Genomic DNA, 21,200 nt, shown 5'->3' with positions numbered 1-21,200 from the left:
TATTTTTTTTAATTTAAAAAGAAAAAACTTTCTGTTGGTTTTAAAAATGAAATGATGGGTTTAGTCACTCAACAATAACAACAAATATATGTCCTACATTCAGAAGTAACAATGCTCAAGATATTGCCAACACATCAATCCACAAGAAACTCTCTACACCCATCACTATATATCATTTTAAGTGCAGATCTATTTCATAAATTTCTCTTTCTTGTGAAAATATTTGCTCAAGATAATGAAACTTGGAACAAATCTCTGGGATGGATTGCAAGTGCAGAAAAAATTTCTCACAGTTGGAATAAATAACTTATCGGAAATTAGATGCATGCAATCCATTAAACTTGTAAAGAATGCGCACAAATGGTAAACAACAAAATATGGATAACAACAAAGATTCATTGACTCCAAGAATAACAGCAACGGTGATGAATCAGATTTGTCAAAATTTGAATTTGTTATAAACAATGTATTTTAATATTATGTGCAAGGAATGTATTTTTTTATTAAAAAAAACATTTTTCCCCTCGGATTTTAATTGAAACTAAGAGGTGTGTGGCGCTTGGGATGGAACATAGTTTACTGTATTTTTTTAGTTAAAAAAACACATTTTACCTCGGTTTTAGTTCATAACCAAGGAAAAATATAAGTGTGTTAATTTAGTTTCTACACCATATATAAACACATCTTTGTCGTTCATTTAATAAGTATCTACGATAAAGACACTACCATTAATGATCAACGTGAAACCTAAAAGATATTCATTATAATAGCATTCTTAATATCAAAAATTGATAATGAAATATTTGACATGAAAACTTTGAAACTTAAAGAAGTTTGGAAAAACACATCAATAATTGATAAAGACACACCAATAATCGTAAAAAATGGATTGATCAGGAGTATTCCATGAACGATAACATATTTACTCAGTCTAACACAAAAAATATGGTATGATAGAACATTCAACCTACATTGCAAGATGTGATCTGATGGAAACCTTAGAGAGCATGGTTGTCAAACTCGCGGGTAGACTCGTAAGCTCGTACGAGTTTGCGAGTGTAGGAAGCAAAAATGAGTAGACTCGTCCATATAATCTTTTTAGATAGACTCGAGTAAACTCGGATAGACTCGCACAAACTCATATAAACTCACAAGTCTATATGGAGTTTACAAGCTTATAAGTTTTTATAAATTTTCCTTCTTTTTTTTTTTAATAAACTAAAAAAGACTCAAATTCCCAAAAAGAAATTATTAATTTTTTAAAAGGAAAACCCTTATTTTATTGCTTGTATGAGAATTAAAAACATCTATCTTCTAGTATCTTCTTACGCCAAAGTTTCTCATCCCTTCATCGATGAGGTGGCCATGTTTATCTATCTCTTGTTGTGTTCGCGTGCATTGTCGTAATTCAATCCTTCGTTGTTTCTCATTCCTTCATCAACTGTGTGATTGCATTTGTCTGTCTCTTGTTGTGTTTGTGTTCATTGTCGTAACTCAATTCTTCATTGTGTAAGTGTTCTTTTATATGTCTCACTTAGATGTTTCTCTTATATGTTCTTTTATGTTATGTTCTCTTGTGTAAAGATGATGCACTATTTAATTTTAATTAGATCCACTAATCGCCAATCTCATGTATCAATTTGCACAAGACAAAATGGTTTAGAAGATTTATGATTTACGATAAAACAATTTTTGTGTCTGTTCTGCAATAATGCACTACTCACATGATTTTTTTAATAATTTTTACTAATTAATTAATAATAATAATCATAAAAGAACATGCATGCATAAGTGATGTAAGGATGTTTAAAGCCACTAGCACCTCTATTTTTTTTACTAAAACGGGAAAACCAACAAACACCGCACAAGACGATGAAAACTTAAAAACACACAAAAGAAAAGAAGCAAATCTATATGGATAACCACTTATTTAAATAAAAAGAGAAAGAAAAACGGTGTTGAGGGGTGATATCTAGCCAAAAATTGCCAAAAACCACCGCACGATCGAAGAATGAAAAGAGAGAAAAGTTGAGAGGAGAAGAGAGAAGTTTTTTTTAATTTATGGTGAATTATAATGAGTATGTTTATAATTATTATTTTGTTTTTATATCTACATAGAATATAAGACATAACAAGTGTCACTCTTGTATAGTTCAATATTATATTTCTTGATACTAGAGTATATTTAGTAAACACATATAAGCAAAAATTCCATATTGATTTATTTCTGAATAGTCATACATTTTATAATCATATTTGATCACCGAGCAAGTAGATATTACAGATACATGTGTATGAAAGACAAATTTTTACTAGGTCATTCATGTCCCATTATATGACTTATAGAGTACTCAATTAACTATTTTTATATAATTGTTATGTTACACACGTATCTGATGATGCTAAAGTTATCGATCTCTTATGTAGAGATCACACTAGAGATCACACTGCTTTTAGTTTGAAGGGTAACATGCATCATTATTTAATCTATACAATAATATTTATGACTAGGGTTGTTCATGGTACAATCACTACAGCAAAATGAACAATATAATTTTAAAATTTACACCCGATATACTAAAAATGGGTGTAAATAAAAAACACGGTGGCATTTTTGTAAATAAAATGTAAGTTTATGATTGATCATGTGAAAATTACACCCTATTTTTTAAAAACGGGTGTAAATTAAAAATATTATTATATTTAAATATCAATTACTCCCGTTTAATTAAAAATCGGGCGTAAATTTAAATATATTTTAAAAAAATATTTATTTTTATAACTCAAAATATTATTTTTAATAACTAGTTAAGTGAATATTGTGAATATTATCAAATTAATGAGGGAATATTAATGGGTTTAAATTTATTAGATGAATAAAATATACTAAAACTCTTTCACTAAACCCATCGTGCATGCATTTCACCAAACCCATTTTTCAACTCTGTGAATAATCTAGCACACAAAAATGGAGGAAGCATCTAAAACTATTGCACACCAAATCGAAGGTATTCAAAACGACGAAGAAGAGAGAATTAACATATCAATTTTCATTTTTCATTTTTTTTGTTAAAATAAAATTAAATTGGTTCAATCTTCGTTTTCGTTCCCAAATTTTCATTGATCTGGGAAATTCTATTCCAATTTTTAGGTTTGAGGTTGTTCGATTGAAATTCATTGCAACTTGGATGTTGTTGATTCGTGAGATTTTGAATTTTGGAGATTTTGAAATTCTGTTCTAGATCGTTTGCTGTTGTTTAATGGCGTCGGCTCAGGTGCTGCTGAACAACTCTGCTTCGTCTCGGAAGCAAGAGCATCTGGAAGCTGGCAAACGTCGGGTATGTGTTTGATTTTGATTTTGTTCGAGATTCTGATTATAGAATTAGGAGTAGTAGTTTTGTGATTGTATATGTTATGGTCTAAGAATTTCTTTCTTGATGCTGATTGTATGATGTTTTGGTGCTTCACTTTGTTTTGTAGCACAGTGAAATCAGCGGAGCATCAGTAATCGCTCATGCAGCCATTCAAAAGATAAGTTTTCTATTCTTTTCGGTCATGAGTATCAAGTGTTCGGATAAATGTTTTATATACATCTAAGTATATAATATCTATACACTGACCATGGTGCATACTCCCAGATTGGACATGTTTTACAAAGCATATTACTTATATCTTCATTATTGGATTGAGTGACGGTTTTATATGAAGTGTTGTAAATCTTTTAAAATATTTTACAAGCCCAACAGGGATTTGACGTACCTATTTGTTTGGTCAAACATTTGCAGCCAAACATTTCTGCTGAGTTTCAAGCACACTTAGGTCAAGCTGTTGTTTCTGCAGCAAAGGTAAGATCATTTGGTTTCAAAATGCTAATTAGTGTTTTTCTCAGCCATTTATTATTGCTTCATTAATCTTTGACGAATCTGAAGTCGTTGGTTTGTTGGCTTCTACCAAGAATGAAAACTTTTAGATAAGTTGCATTCATGACTAGATTAGTTTCTTTTCTATACTTTCAAAGCTTAAGATGAGAACATCACAGAATGTTAAAATTCCATGCTTCAAATTTTCAACATGGAAGTTCCATATGAGTTTTAGCAATTAGGTTTATTTATTTATATAATACATGCATAGTATTTATAATTTGTCTCTGAATTAATGAATTTATATAGTTAATTGGTTAACAGTTTATAAATAGTTATATGGTATCTTTTAGGACTTGTATTTAAGTTAGCAAAGTTATAAGCCTAGTAGAGTGTAGAGGGTATATTAAGAAAAAAGAAAAGTGTGACGAGAGGAGGTTAGTGCAGCGTGAAAGAGAAGAGGAAGAACTTCTTAATTTGGTTTCATTCAGTCATTTGGGTGCTATTTTTTAGGTTTCTGTTTCCGTTCTATTTAGGCATATTAACAGTATCTTTGACAATTTGTTTTGAAATTGTTTGGCTTTAATTTTTATGCTTTATTGTTCTGCTCGTTGAGCATCTGGTATGGTTATATGCACTTCTTTATGCTAAACCCATGCACATGTCTTGCCTGATTTACTTTTAAATTGTAATTAAATATGAAATCTTTATTAAAATATTCTTGAGAAATTATGAGCAGTTTCCCTTTATCCTTTTCCTCTCGCATAACTTAACCTTTTCCTCTCGCATAACTTAACATGGCTTGAATATTTTCATTCTAATCGATAGCATTTACTGATTTCTTGTTTCTTTCTGATGACTGGAGGCAATTAACTATTACAATGCTGGGACAGTGGATTTTATAGTTGATACGGTCTCTGGCCAGTTTTACTTTATGGAGATGAATACCCGTCTTTAGGTGATTGGATTGATATTTACTGTCATTTCGTTCTAGAATTGTGGCTTACGAAATATAACATGGGGCATGTTAGTACAGGTTGAACATCCTGTCATAGAGATGATTGTTGGTCAAGATCTTGTTGAATGGCAAATCCATGTTGCCAATGGAGACCCTCTTCCATTGAGTCAATCACAAATTCCAATATTAGGTGATTTGGTTTTTCCTTGTCTCTTTTCTTTTGGTGGTGGGTAGGGGTTAATATCTTAGTCCCCCTCCTGTTTAATTAATATGTGGGCGAGGGACTTTTTAGGTTGACATTGTTTAATTTTATATTAAACTTAATGAACTCAAATTGACAATTCTACAGATCTGTGGTTGACTTAAGTATGCTCTTCTAATTTTGGTATTAATGACTAATTGCTGGAGAAAGCCATCTTAGTGATATCCTCTGTAACCTACTTAAGAATGACATAAAAAGAACTCGTTTTCTGAAAATGAGATCATATAGAAGGTTGTATAAGTCATTGGCTAATGATTTTGAGCTTGTTAATTATTTATTATACTATTGTGAAAATGTGTGTGAAACTCTGTCTGTTATGCCTACACTTTGAAGTTGACCTATATTATAATTATCTGTTGTGAAAGCAGGTCATGCTTTTGAAGCTCGAATCTATGCTGAAAATGTTCCAAAAGGGTTTCTACCAGCAACTGGAGTATTGCACCATTATCGCATTCCGGACTCATCAGGGGGTCAGTTGTGTAAAGTTAACCTAGTAATTTTTATGGTCAATCTGAAAATTTATCCTATTTTCTACTGTGGACGAACATGAAACTCCATGATACTTTCTTTTATACTAACCGAAAAAATTTACTATCTTGGCAGTCAGGGTGGATACTGGGGTTAGAGAAGGAGATGTTGTTAGCATGCACTATGATCCAATGATTGCTAAGCTTGTGGTGCGGGGAGAAAATCGTGCTGCAGCATTGGTCAAACTGAAGGATAGTTTGTCAAACTTTCAGGTTAGTATGCTTAATTTTCATGCTAATTTTGATATAGGAAATGTGATATAATTGTGATCATGATTGAGGTTTATTTAGTAAATTGACTGCTTTTTCAATTATAATTTCAAGCTGCATATATCTTTTCAAAATCATGCTCCGTGTGTAAGTTTCTAACATCTTGCACAGGTTGAAGGTCTACCAACCAATGTCAACTTTCTTCAAAATCTTGCTAATCACTGGGCATTTGATGCTAAAAAATTCAGAATCTGTCAAAGAAGCATATGAGGCTGCTAGACGCATTGCATCCCTTGTGGTAGCATGTCTCATTGAGAAAGAGCATTTCATATCGGTCAAAAAAATCCTTGGTATTGTCCTATTCTTGCTGTATAATGTTCTGAGTTGTTTTTGTACGTCAAATATTGCAAAAGAACTTGTGTGTTTTGAGATGAATGTGAAAGTGTCTTTTTTGGTTTGGTTTTATTGTTGATGATTGCAGTTGCTAGTTTTGATTCACCGTTGTAGTATGCATGATTATGAGATTAACAAAACACATGTAGTTTTATATTAAAAACTATTTGGCAAAAATCGAACACAATTAGTTGAAGCACACTTGGAGTGATTTTATATTTTGTTCCGTAAATGCTTGTGGTTTGGAACTGATGAGTTGCATTATTGTTGATAGTATGCGAAGAAGGTGTTTACTTCTTACAATGATGTGCATCAAAAGAAGCAATTTTGTTACATTATTGCACGTCATGTAAGTCCTGGATTTTGTGCTAGTGCTCTGAATGTTTCTGAGTGATAATAGGTGTATTGTTACACATCAGTTATTTAACTGTGGAGTGGAGTTATGTGCTAGTCTCTCTTTAGCTTTATGTTGGCAAGTGACAAAGGTACAGGGAATCAAAGGGACTGAGAAGAAGAAGATATCACTATCAGCTTTATTGAGACTCTCTTTTGATGATTTTTGTGATGTGTGTAGGGAATTGCTTTTGTGCTCAACATAGAAATGGCTGGAAATGAAGACGACAGAGAAATGTTGCAGGATATCTTATATAATTCTAAGTTAAGTGAAGGATATCTAGCTCTTGCTCGTGATCTTGAAGTCATGGAGGCCAAGTCCCCTATGGATATATACAAGGTTTGACACTGAGAATAAATTTAGTCCCGCCTCAATGAATCCCGGTACATGTGTTGTTTTTACATCTAATGCCCTAAGATTAGAATTGTAAATAATTAAATTATGGTCCAATTTGATGAAAGGGCATGTAAATAAATCATGCTCTTTTAATTTGAGGTACAAACAACTATTAGTTTTGCTGCTTGCATATGTTTTCTTTTAAATCTACGCTTTTTTATTAATAGTTGCAAGTGATTGTTGAACAATTGGTTATGATTTTTTATACATGTGTTGAACTTGGTGCTCATATTCTAAAAGCCAAAAAATAATCTGCAATGCAAGTATGTGTGAAGTTATTTTCAGAAATCAGAAGCTACTATTTTTAACTGCCAAAAACATTGCTTAAGCAGCTATTTTGAAGATTGGCTTTTCAAACACGAGGAACACGGGAGGACTAGTGCTGTAGCATGCCTGGTATGTCTTCATTACTAGTTTATGGATCATATAAATTCCATTTGTGATACTTATATTATCCATGTAATATATCAGGGTATGATTTCACTCTGGGATGTTGACTCTGGTCTGGCACAACTTCGCAAGTGCTTTCCCATGAAAGATGTGTATGGCATGAAATAAATAAATGGTTTTTTTTTGGTGGATATGCACTATAAAAGTCTCTTAGAACCTGAATGTTTATCATCATTGACACTTTCGACGCTTTCCGAACTGCCCAACAAGTGGTATCAGAGTCATGGTTAGACTCGTCAAAACCGCGGTATGGTTACCATCGATACATGTGGCTCTTTCTTGTAATAACACTTTCTTGTAATAATTTCTTGTGTCTTGTTTTTTTGCATACAGAAAACAATTGCTTCTCTAGGGTGTGGTATTTTGGCCATGAATGAATTCAATGCTACATGTGGAAAGCGGTTGGATTCAATTGGATTAGAGAACACCGAAGCTAACCGTCAAGCATGGCGTAAAATTATATATGAAGAAAGTGTTATGAATTTGTTAAAATATAACTTTTATGTGTATGATTTTATAATACTTGAAATATTATGACTGTACATGATTTTGTATACTTTTTGGTTAATATTAAAAATATTTTGACTTAGTTAAAATATGATTTTTATGTGTATGATTTTATAGTATTTGCAATATTATGATTGAAAATGAAATATAACTAAATGGTGTATATGAAATAGGGTGTAAATAGATATAATTGTTCATTCATAAATGGCGTATTTACACCCGATTTTTATTAAAATAGGGTGTAATTAAGAACATATCTACACCCGATTTTTATTAAAATAGGGTGTAATTAAAACATAATTAAGCCCAATTACACCCGATTTTTATTAAAATAGGGTGTAATTAAAATGTAATTAAGCCCAATTACACCCGATTTTTATTAAAACAGGGCTTAATTAAAACGTAATTAAGCCCATTTACACCCGATTTTTATTAAAACAGGGTGTAATTAAAACGTAATTACGCCCAATTACACCCGATTTTTATTAAAACAGGGTGTAATTAAAAACGTAATTACGCCCAATTACACCCGATTTTTATTAAAACAGGGTGTAATTAAAAACGTAATTACCGCCAATTACACCCAATTTTTGTTAAAAATAACGGGTGTAAATTCGTTAGACATTTCTCACCCTGTGGATATACACCCGATTTTTATTAAAAATAATGGGTGTAAATTTAATAAAAAACGGGTGTAAATTAAAATCTTTGTACTAGTGAATGTTGCTAAAATACCAAATTAAACCGGATTGAACTGAACCATAACAAAAGTTCACTCGAACTGAACTGAACTGTTTTAGATTTTTTAGAACTCCCGGTTTTGAATTTCAAATTGAACCAAACCATTAATCAACAATTGTTTTTTTAAAAGAACCATTTAACAAGGTGAATTTAACTATGATATATTTTTCAAATTTTATAATAAAAAATTATTTTAGATTTTTTATGTTTGCATTTTTATATAAACATGTTTTTATATATATTTGATTATAGAATTATATAATTAAATAATAATTAAATATTAATTTAAAAAACTATTTTATTTTTAATAAAAGTATTTTTTAAAATATATTATACACAATTATAATTAAACTATCAAAATTATTTTTAAATAAAAATCTGAAACAAATAATACTCAAATTAAAAAAAAAAATCATGTATACTTTTAAAATCAGTTAACGAAATACTAGAATTTAAATTTATTTATTAACCATTAACTTTAATTTAAATTTTTTTATAAAAGTAACTTTTATAATCTAAAATAAACTTTAAGTTTATCTTTATAACAGTGAACCAATCATGATAGTAAAATAGAGTATATGCACTACCCAATGCAGTGTCGTTAATACATACTCCTCTACCATACTAATATGGTTAATAATTGTGGTTCGGTGTTTTTGTTTTGGTTCGGTTAATCATGTTTCAGTTGGATTATTGAACTGTTTTTGAAATTACAGTTCGGTTCACTAATTAAAGTGAATGGTTCAGTTATTTAACAACGGTTCGTAGTTCAGTTCTATAATTCAGTACAATTTTATGGATTTTTTGAATAACCCTATTTATGATACTTATATAATACATTATATATATTCTCTCAATGACTCAATATACTATAAATATTATTTTAATATTTATACTTATGTGATTACTTATATCTCATATTTGTGACTTATGAGACACGATCATCATTCTACTCAAATAATAATTTTCATGTATTATTGTTGTCTTATTTGAAATTAAAATTTTACTATAAGTATTTTAAAAATAGCATTCTTATATTTATTAGAATCTCATGATTAAGTCTTATCTAATATTTCATTAAATATTAATTATTTTAAAATCTTTATTACTTTGAAATAAAACATAATTAAAATATATATTTTATTTTAGATAATTAACAATATATAAATATAAATTTTAACTTAAAGAAAATAATATATATAAAGGCTTACACCAACACGATTACCTTACCGTCCAACGACTTTTCTCAAACTATTAGACAAAATTTTAGACATCTTTTTCGACGTACATCCAACGAAAAATATAGAACTGGAATAAGACAGCTCTTGAGAATTCTTTTTTTTTTTTAAATTAAAACTATACTATTTAATTACTTCACTAATTTTTTCTTATATAGAATTAGTGAATAAATTTCGGAAAATTTAATTCAAATGATTGATGAGACGGTAGAATTGGTCCCTCTTAAATTAGTCGGTCGTAAGATCGGATATCAAGATTTCCAAAAAAAAATATTGATGAGACACAAGAAGATGTTTGAGAAATATTTCAAGAGTTCTAACTCGAAATGTTAACATAGCATATTGTCTTTTCAAAAGAAACTAATGCCTTAGCATATTAATTATTGCATATACTTATAAAAAAAATAGCTAATGACAAATAGTTTGTCCAACAACCTGATAGGAATATCATGAAAACATCCTAAAAGCAAGCATTAGTGCCCATAGCTCTCCTTAAAAGGCAATAGCACTTTTTTTTACTATCAAAGTTTAAGAATATTGAAAGAAAATAAAAAAATACTCAAACTATATTAGGTAACAATAACATCCTTCTGCTCATCTCTCTCCTTCTCTCTATTTGGTGCCAACCCTTTCCTTTTGCTAAAAAGAACCCACAATGGTAATTTGAGTAGATGCTCAAATTTTTTCCTCTTGTTTTTTTTACCCTTTGTTTGTGAGCTTCAAGGAAAAAGAATGTGAGAATTTTGAAAAATAGGAAGGATTGAGTGAAAAGAATAGAAAATTTTGATTTGGAGGATTTTAGAATGTTAGCTTTTATTCATAGCACTAAAAACTCTAAATTTGGTGAACTTGAAATTTGTATTGAACGAAAACTTTTGAAGGTTTTGAAAAGTTTAGATAAATTTTCCAAATATTATTTTAAAAATTAAAAATATAATAATGATAAATATTATTTTATATTTTAAACAAAATCATTTTTTTAAATATTAAAAATATTTCTATATTTTTTAAAAAATTGTTTCTAAAAGCCTTCTCTTCCCCCTTCTCTCCAAACTCGCAAACAAATCTTAGATTTTTTTCCTTTTAATGTGATGTATAAAATTATTATACTTGTTTCTTTAATGTAAAATTTCCATAGTGGTTTCAAGCTTTACAAGGGAAATTTTTTACCATTAAGTTATATAAAATTAAGGATGAGCATCAATGTATTTACCCTAATTAAAATTCTAAAGTTAGTTGAAGAAAAAAAAAAGAATTTTCAATATGAAATATTGACACATAAGATAGACATGTATCAATATTGAAATATGTCTTAATGTGAATTGTCAATATGAGATATATAACCTCTATCTTTGAGATCTATGAACTATATGAAGTGTACCTTTTTGCTTAAGATTCCACTAATTTCAAAATCTTATCGTACATATTTTCATGCTCGGGCCTTTTTTTTCTTCATGTTAGACTTGTTGAGTAGCTAGGCATGATATATGAGTTAACTTTTTATGTTGACAGTCACAAGGTGATGATGAATATATATGCATTCCTATGTATCACACTTTTTCATATTCTATAATATCCTTGAGAAAAGCACAAAGCAGTTGGAAGTTGGTACCTATTTTAACCAATTTTTTGCCTTTAGAATTAATCACCTTAGTAGAAGTTCTCACCCCTTAGGCTATGTTTGGGAGTTTGGAGGGGAGGGGAATGGAAGACTTCCAAAAATGAAATTTTGAAAAAATATAAAAAAATATTTGACAGTTTTTGAAAAACTGATTTTGTTTAGAATGATAAAAGAATAATTATCATTACTAAATTTTTAATTTTTAAAATACTATAACAACTTAAAAGATATTTGGAAAATTTATGTAAGCCCTTCAAAACCCTCCTTCTATATAATTTTTGAGTTCTCCCATTTTATGGGATTTTTGGTGTTATGAATAAACTCAAATCCTCCAAAACCCTCCTACCCAAAATCTTATTATCTTTTCACTAAATTTTTCCTATTTTCCAAAGCTCTCCCCTCCCTTCCTCTCAAAACTCCCAAACATAGCCTTAATCCCAAGAGAAAAATTTTATTATGAACATTTAATGTAATCCCTCCGTCGCATATTATAATTAAATTTTATCTTTTTAAATTTATTGAATAATTAATAAATCTAATCTATATAAATCAGATATATTAATTATTCAATGAATCTAAAAAAATGAAATTTACTTATGAAACAGAGAAAATAGATAGTTGGATTCAACTCTAAAACATAAAACTCCCCATCACATCTACGCGTGAAGGATCATACTAAATCGTAGCAATAATATGCCCTAGAGTGTGTATATTATATGACATATGCAAGTATCATTTATTATCTCACGAAAAAAACTATATTATAGCATTATTATGTGACATGCATGCAAGTATTAAATTTTGTAGCCTTAAAGTGTTTTCGTTCTTAGACTGAGGCACCCATACCCTAAATATCTTTTTCTAAAAATTAATGAAAAAACTACAAAAATCTCTAACATAATATATTTATGTCCTTTCATTGTTTAAAAAACACCAAATCTCTTATTAATAAAAGAAAATAGAAAATAATAAAATTCAATTTATGAAGTAAATTAGTGTAAGAAGTACCTCAAACTTTAAAAAATAGATAGAAAGAGATGAATTAAGGGAGAAGATTTTCGATTAAGTGTATTATGATGGTTGAGTGTTATGATCTCAAATAAACCGAAATGAAATGATTACAGGGACACATGGCATGTGATCCACAAATGAAGGAGTTGGGGAAAGAATATGCTAACAGAAAGATTCCTTAACATGCTATAAGAGGCAATGCAAAGGATTGGAAAAGGGGAAGAAAATTGATGAAGTCTCTCCTCTCTCTCTCTTTGGTACTCTCTTGTAGAGTAATGATTAAGTCTTAGACTTAATCTTCTTCTATCTTTCTATTAGTTTCATAGTTTATCATTTATCATTGAATTCAATTAATTTCTCTTGTATTGTTTGTTAATGAATTCTATGCCAAGAGATATTTCATTCATTGTCTAATTTCTCTCTGCATTCAACAATTGCAAAAGGGTTAAACCCTTACATTGGTGCTTTCATTGTCACCATGGCAGAGTATGCATGGGTTCTAAGCAGAGAAGATGCGCATATGGAAGAAGAGTATAACGCTCGATGGTCACAGCTGGCGTATTTAGACGGACCTGGTTACACAGTCTGTGATAGAATTGAAGCTAAATTGGATCTGCGACGACAATATTTCTCAAAAACATCTTCTCCTGGTGCTCAAAACTCACCTAATTCAACCTCGAGACAAATGTTTGAGAGCTCTTTCCATGGTGTTGAGAACTCATTTCAAGACAATATCATCTCTTCCGTGGTTAAATAGAACCGACAATCCAAGTTACAGATGGATGAATATGCACGAGAAATCCGAGAGTCGTGTGCAAGAATTCTCAAGTTGTTGAAAGAGGAGATTGATGCTACCGAATCAACAAATGATGCGCCTCCGACTTCGGACGAAGCTCTTCTGTCCATGGAACCAATCGATGTTTTGGATTTGTTGACTGATGTAACTCAGGTGTCGAAGGATTTCCTTCCCTCCAATGAACTGAGACAATCATCATTTATCATCAGTAAATCATCAAATGGTCTGATTTCAGCCTCATTCAATGTAGCAGTTACAAGACCTATGAAGATGGATGACAATACCTTAAATATACTTTTTCTAAGTGATGCGTCTCACTCATTCGTTGCGGATGCCACTCACTCCTTTGTTGCGGATGCGTCACTCTTACACACCTATCCATACGACCCTGGACCAATAGACTCACCACCATTAACCAATGTAAGCTACCTTCATTATTATTTCCAATTTGGACTTGAGGAATTCGTAGGAAACCCTTCTCAAAATATTGATTCTCAATTGATTTCCATGTTGTTGAAATACACGATTCGAGATCCAAGATTTTCTACTTTTCTTTTTTATTTCCCAATTCCTGTGTGTCATATATTGCTTCCTTTGTTTAGTGTTGGAATATATTTTGGGTTTGAAAAATGTGAGTCATATGCATTTTCCAACATGAAGTTCTTCGGCAATGCCCACCACCTGTTTGTTAAAAGTCCCTTCAAAACCACATTCTCTTGTAACATGGTTCTCTTTCAAGACATGAAAAATATTTTTTCACGACTTCAAAACTCTTTAAAGATGATCAAGCTCACTTTGGCTAGTGTTCTATTTTCTTGTACCAAATTTGAAAACTTGTTATTGGGTATAAAAGGCCTTGCATATTTGGTACAAAATTATAGTAAAATTTCAAGGAGATACATGGAAATTTGTTATGGCTATTCCATTGGCTCTGCATTGCAACTTGGTTATTTTGCCCTTGGCTTTACTAAGGGTGCTGAAAATGGTAGTTTCAGTCTCTCCTTATGTTTAGTTGATCCCTTTGGATATATTGCTTCACCATGTGGATATATAAGTTCCCTTGATTGTTGTTGTGTGGCTTTGATAGAAGTGTGGATGGTTAAGCAGACCATGGAGAGATTAGTGAGCCTCACTGTTGGTTGCTGATTTGTAATGTTATGATCTCAAATAAACCGAAATGAAATGATTACAGGGACACATGGCATGTGATCCACAAATGAAGGAGTTGGGGAAAGAATATGCTAACAGAAAGATTCCTTAACATGCTATAAGAGGCAATGCAAAGGATTGGAAAAGGGGAAGAAAATTGATGAAGTCTCTCCTCTCTCTCTTTGGTACTCTCTTGTAGAGTAATGATTAAGTCTTAGACTTAATCTTCTTCTATCTTTCTATTAGTTTCATAGTTTATCATTTATCATTGAATTCAATTAATTTCTCTTGTATTGTTTGTTAATGAATTCTATGCCAAGAGATATTTCATTCATTGTCTAATTTCTCTCTGCATTCAACAATTGCAAAAGGGTTAAACCCTTACATTGAGTAAGTCATTTAATACTAGTGAGTCACCTAAAACCTAAAAAGTACTACTAAATATCAACTTTCTTGTATTTACACAATAAAATATGAAACCCTAGAGAGTTGGTGTAGTGGGAGGGTGTTTGGGTCTCAAGGGTATGCTCCCTTTGAGGTCCTGAGTTCGAAGGAACCAATTTTTAAAGGCTACGTGAGGCAGTAATGCTCTCGAGTGAATTAGTCGGTATGGAAGGAATGAGACCACTCCTTACAAATATATCAATATTATCTTTGCAATTTTCCAATGATTCATTCTTAGATTATCTAGTATCTATCTAACATACTAATTACAAAATTGATATTTCGTCTTGTACATGTTTGAGCATACATGAGACTCTCAATTATATAAGCATAAAGAATACTTTTCATCTGTTTTCGTTTCAATTCATTTTCTGAAATTGCATGAGACTAAATTTGTATCTTTAAGTAATGGAGCAAGATATAATTAAAATTTATCTATTCTAAATCACTCTAAGAGTGTGTTTGGATGAGGTAATTAGAAATTTTAAAGCAATTTAAAATTCAAAGCAATTCAAATGATTCAATTCAAATCCATTCATTTTTAAATTATTTTGTTTGGATGGAGTATTGATATAATTTATTGTTAGATTTTTGGTGTCATTTTTTATAAAATTTAAATTTTTTGGACCAAATTAAAAAATGAAAAAATAGGGATTAATTTGTAATTTTTAAAATATTGAAGGACCAAATTGTAAATTTTAAAAATTATTATGGACCAATTTGCAAATTTTTGAAATTTTTTGGGTCAATTTTATAATTTTGAAAAATATGAGGACCAATTTGTAAAATTTAAAGAAATAATAATAACAAATACATTCTATGGAACATGAGAGAAATTTCAAATTCTTTAGTTTTTGGTGTCATTTCATAATGAATAAATTTAGCTTAGATGAAATATTCCATAAATTTCCATCATTTTAACAATTCTTCACTTTTGTATCCAAACAATGGATTTTGGTCAAATCATTTTAAATTCCATCAAAAAATTACTTTTCCTCGTTAAAATGCTCCATCCAAACCACTCTAAAGCTTTATTGATGTATCGGAGATAAATCTAATAATTCGTGTAATTTAACACAAAATATTGATATTTCCAACTTCATGTGTTCATTTCATTTTTCAACTAACTCAGTTGGTTGATTAAATATAAACATCTTACTCTAAATTATCATTTAGAAAAACAATCTTTACAACTATTTGATGTAAATGGAGATCATAATGATGTACAAATGCACTAATAATTTTTAGTGAATTTTTTTGAAAATCGGTAAAAAAAAAATCTATTAGTAAAAGTCATCTTTCAATTTAACCTTTTATTTCATAAAAATTTAATCATTTATTAAAATTTATTATAATAATAACTTCTAAAAAATGAATTTGGATCATTATCAATTTCTAAATCATTTTCTAAGAATGTCAAATTTAAAATTTTGTTTTTAAAAACTAAAGGATTGAATCACTTAAAAACATATAAAATAAAAAATGATCTATTTTAATTTTAATATTTTAAATTAATCATTTTCTAAGAATGTCAAATTTAAAATTTTGTTCTTAAAAATTAAATGACTGAATCACTAAAAAACATATAAAATAAAATATAAATGAGTTATATTAATTTTAATAATTTAAAATTAATATAATAAAAATCAAATTGAGTTAAAAAAAACATACAGAATAGATTTAAATGGTATTTAAAGTGGAATCTAAAAAACACTATAAAGTAATAAAAATATAAAATAACAAATTGATAGTCACTAAACTATTGGTTTGGTCTTGCCAAACATATTTCAAGTACTCTTAAAAAAATAAAGAACAAATTGAAAATTCACATCATGTGTGAGATCATTATTTCATCATCACCATCACCATCACCATCAATTTATGGTTCTGATTCTAAGCTAAGTTTGATTAATGACAATCTGAGATAGATGTAAACCGAAATCAAGTTTGACAAGAAAACTAAGATTAAAAAACGACATAAATTGGAGATGTGATTCATGACATTTGCCCAAAATTTCAACTCAACCCAAGTTCTCAAGAAGATATACAAAGTATATCTCATTTATGTTAATAACTTTCCAATCTAGCAACCAATAGAAATCACATTTCCCAACCTTTTCAAAAACTGCGGCAATATCATCATACCTTAATTAAACACATTCCGTACAAAACCTAAAAACTCATCACATCACCACCATTAATTAGTGTCTAAAACACTATAATTGAAATGAAGCTGACAAGTTGATTACGTGTGCAAAAGCTTTCTCAAAAAAAGCACTTGAGGATAGATTTTATGGTTCATATTGTTCCCTATTAATTGGCAAATTCATGTTAGTAGATTCTTCATTATGCTAAAGATGGAAAACTAGCTAGTGTGTGCTACTCCATATAGTATTCACAAGGAAACTATATAGGAGTAACTTTTTTTGTGTTACGACTTATGAACCCTTTGCCTTACGGCACACGGTTTGTGATCAAAGAGTGAAAAAGTAAAGGAAATAGATTTGCTTCTAGATATGATTCATATGAAAATGTTCAAATAGAGAAACATGGTGATTCCACAAACGGTGAGAAAATGTATATATAGGTTACCACACATGAATTGGCTACTTTAGACTTTATTAATCTTTTGATTTGAAAGTGTATGTGTGTGTATCTTGATGAAGAATCAAGAAACTTTTTCAATTTGCTTCATAAGGTAATTTTTAGGTTTAGTTTCATAAGGGGAAAACATATGAATCAAACTAAATGTGTTAGAAATATTTCCAATTAGGTGATGCCGCCGGTGACATTATCATTTTAATATAAATAAAGTAACATTACATCATTTTGATTCTAAGATCACATTAGATAACTGTTGTAAAATTTGAAAAAACTGTTTTTTACGAGAATGATTTTCATGTTGGTGCACAAGATTTAAAGATGATAACAAAGATAATGAACAAAAGGAATAACGGCGCAAAAGAGATGAGAGAATAAAGTTGTATATTCTATTTGCGTTGTTAATAAATGATAGCTACTACAAGGCTATTTATACAAAAGAAAATTGTCACCTAAGCCCTAACAGACTAAACTTAGTGAACAAGTTTAAAGTACAAACAGTACAATACTACAAAATACTAAAGTACCCTTACTAACTAAACAGCTACGCTATCTGGACCCAGAAGGTAACATCTTCTGGTCAACACTATCTTCTGAGTAACCATCAGAAGATCAGCCCACATCAGAACTTCTAATGCTCATCTTCTGAATATGAATTACTCTTCAATACCATCCCTTAATTCATATTCTTCAATCAAAGCTGACAACGCCAATTCCATTCCTTAAGAGCAGAAATTGATCCGTCTTGATCGTCTTCGTCAGAACATCTTCCATCTGCTTCTGGGTGTTACAGTGCACAACTTCTAATGTTCCATTCTGGACTTGGCTTCTCAAGAAATGATACTTAGTCTCAATATGCTTGCTTCTTCCGTGTAACACCGGATTCTTGGCAAGATTGATTGCAGACTTGTTATCAATCATCAGCTTCAGAGGCTTCTTCACTTTAATCTTCAGATCTTCTAATAAGTTCATAGGCCACACAGCTTGACATGCAGCTACAGCGCCTGCAATGTACTCAGCTTCACATGTTGATAGAGCAACAACAACTTGCTTCTTGGAACTCCAAGAAATAGGCCCTCCCAGAAACTTAAACAAGTATCCAGAAGTACTCCTTCTATCAACTCTGTCTCCACACCATTCAGAGTCAGAGTAACTCAATAAATCTGATTCTTCCTTTCTCCCAGAAGGAAACAATTTGCCAAACTTCGGAGTTCCCTTAACATACCTCAAGATTATGACAACAGCTTGGTAATGGGACCACTTAGGTTTACTCATGAACCTACTAACCAATCCAACTGCATAGAATATATCAGGTCTGGTATTACACAAATACCTCAGAGAACCCACCAGCTGTTTGAAGATCGTAGCATCAACATCTTCACCTTCAGAGTCAGAGTCCAACTTCTGATTCGTTTCTGACGGTGTAACAGCAGCTTTGCAATTCTCCAGCTTGAAATTTCTTCAGAAGTTCTAACTCATACTTCAGCTGATGCAGAATGATACCATCTTCTGAGTACAGAATCTCCATCCCTAGAAAATATGACATTTTGTTAGAACAAGATTTGTTCCGATCAATATTCTTAGTTTTGATGATAACAATGTATATGAATTTTGTATGAGATAATGTGGTGCTCTAATACTATGCAATTTCCATTTCAGGAAGTATATAAAGAGTATGCACAAAATCAGCGCAAGAAGCACTGACTCAGAAGGTTCGGCATGCAACATCAGAACATGGTCTGGCAAGACATCAGAAGATGGTCAAGCAGAATCAGAACATGGTCTATGGAAGCATCAGAAGGACTTGAGATCAGAAGCAGAAGCACTGAAGTTCTCATGGTATCACGCTCAGAAGCACTTCAAGGTCAGAAGACAAGAAGATGCTCTGCACCAAGCTGTTTGACTCTGATGATATTCAAACGTTGTTTACACAAACATCATATCAGAAGCAAGTACTAGCTGGCAGGCTACGCTGACTGACAAAAGGAACGTTGAAAGCTATTAAAGGCAACGTCAGTAGACACAGCGAAAGCAAAGCTCGAGGTAGTTGACAAAAGAGTGAAACATTAAATGCAATGCTGTACGGAATACGCAAAGCATTAAATGCTCCCAACGGTCATCTTCTCAAACGCCTATAAATATGAAGTTCTGATGAGAAGCAAGGTTACGAATCACGAACTCTGAACCAACTTGATGAAACGCTGTTCAAATCAAAAAGCTCTCAAACTTCATCAAACTCACTACATTGTTGTTGTAATACTTTACTGAGATTAAGCTTAAACTTAAGAGAAAATCACAGTTGTGATAATAGCTTTATTAGAAGCATTGTAACTCTTGAAAGAATTTGTTTACATTAAATTGTAAGAACTAGAGTGATCAGGTTGTTGATCAGAATACTCTAGAAAGTCTTAGAGGGTATCTAAGCAGATTGTTCCTAGAGTGATCAGGTTGTGATCAGTATACTCTAGAAGACTTAGAAGTTGTCTAAGTGGAAAACCATTGTAATCTCGTGTGATTAGTGGATTAAATCCTCAGGTGAGGTAAATCACTCCAAGGGGGTGGACTGGAGTAGTTTAGTTAACAACGAACCAGGATAAAAATCATTGTGCAAACTGTTTTTATCTTACAAGTTTTAAAGCTACACTTATTCAAACCCCCCCTTTCTAAGTGTTTTTCTATCCTTCAATTGGTATCAGAGCGCCGGTTCTAAGGTGCAAGCACTTAACTGTGTTTAGAAAAGATTCAGGAAGAGAAAAACGCTTAAGTCAAGATGTCTGGTGAAATTCCAACAAATACATCTACATCTGGCTCTGCTGAGCAATACAATGGAAATGGTAACAATGGTTATACTAGACCACCAGTATTTGATGGTGAAAACTTTGAATACTGGAAAGACAAACTTGAAAGTTACTTCCTTGGTCTAGATGGTGACTTATGGGATCTGTTGATGGATGGTTACAAACATCCAGTGAAAGCTACGGGCGTAAGGCTTACAAGACAAGAAATGAATGATGATCAAAAGAAGCTATTCAAAAATCATCATAAATGTAGGACTGTTTTGCTGAATGCTATCTCTCATGCTGAGTATGAGAAGATATCTAACAGGGAAACTGCCTATAATATATATGAGTCATTGAAAATGACCCATGAAGGAAATGCTCAAGTCAAGGAGACCAAAGCTCTTGCCCTAATCCAGAAATATGAAGCCTTCAAGATGGAGGATGATGAAAATATTGAGAAGATGTTTTCAAGATTTCAAACGCTAACTGCTGGATTAAGAGTTCTGGACAAAGGCTACACCAAGGCTGATCATGTAAAGAAGATCATCAGAAGCTTGCCCAGAAGATGGGGTCCAATGGTGACTGCATTCAAGATAGCAAAGAATCTGAATGAAGTCTCTTTGGAAGAGCTAATCAGTGCCTTAAGAAGCCATGAGATAGAGCTGGATGCAAATGAGCCTTAGAAGAAAGGTAAGTCTATTGCATTAAAATCTAATTATAAAAAATGCACTAACGCTTTTCAGGCTGAAGAAGTAGATTCTGAAGAATCAGAATCAGAAGAAGAAGATGAACTGTCCATGATCTCCAGAAGGGTAAACCATCTCTGGAAGAGCAAGCAAAGGAAGTTCAAGAGCTTCAGAAG

The 21,200-nt window shown here is 31.2% G+C and overlaps 1 pseudogene; it reads left to right on the top strand.

Moving 5' to 3' along the window:
- The first annotated feature begins 3,260 nt into the window (after positions 1-3,260).
- LOC131628883 (methylcrotonoyl-CoA carboxylase subunit alpha, mitochondrial-like) lies at positions 3,261-6,949 on the top strand (annotated as a pseudogene).
- The last annotated feature ends 14,251 nt before the right edge of the window (positions 6,950-21,200 follow it).

Source organism: Vicia villosa, unplaced genomic scaffold, assembly GCF_029867415.1.
Source record: "Vicia villosa cultivar HV-30 ecotype Madison, WI unplaced genomic scaffold, Vvil1.0 ctg.000488F_1_1, whole genome shotgun sequence".
NCBI lineage: Eukaryota > Viridiplantae > Streptophyta > Magnoliopsida > Fabales > Fabaceae > Vicia > Vicia villosa.
Note: the sequence above shows the minus strand (reverse complement) of the source record. Positions and strands in the feature narration are given on the sequence as shown.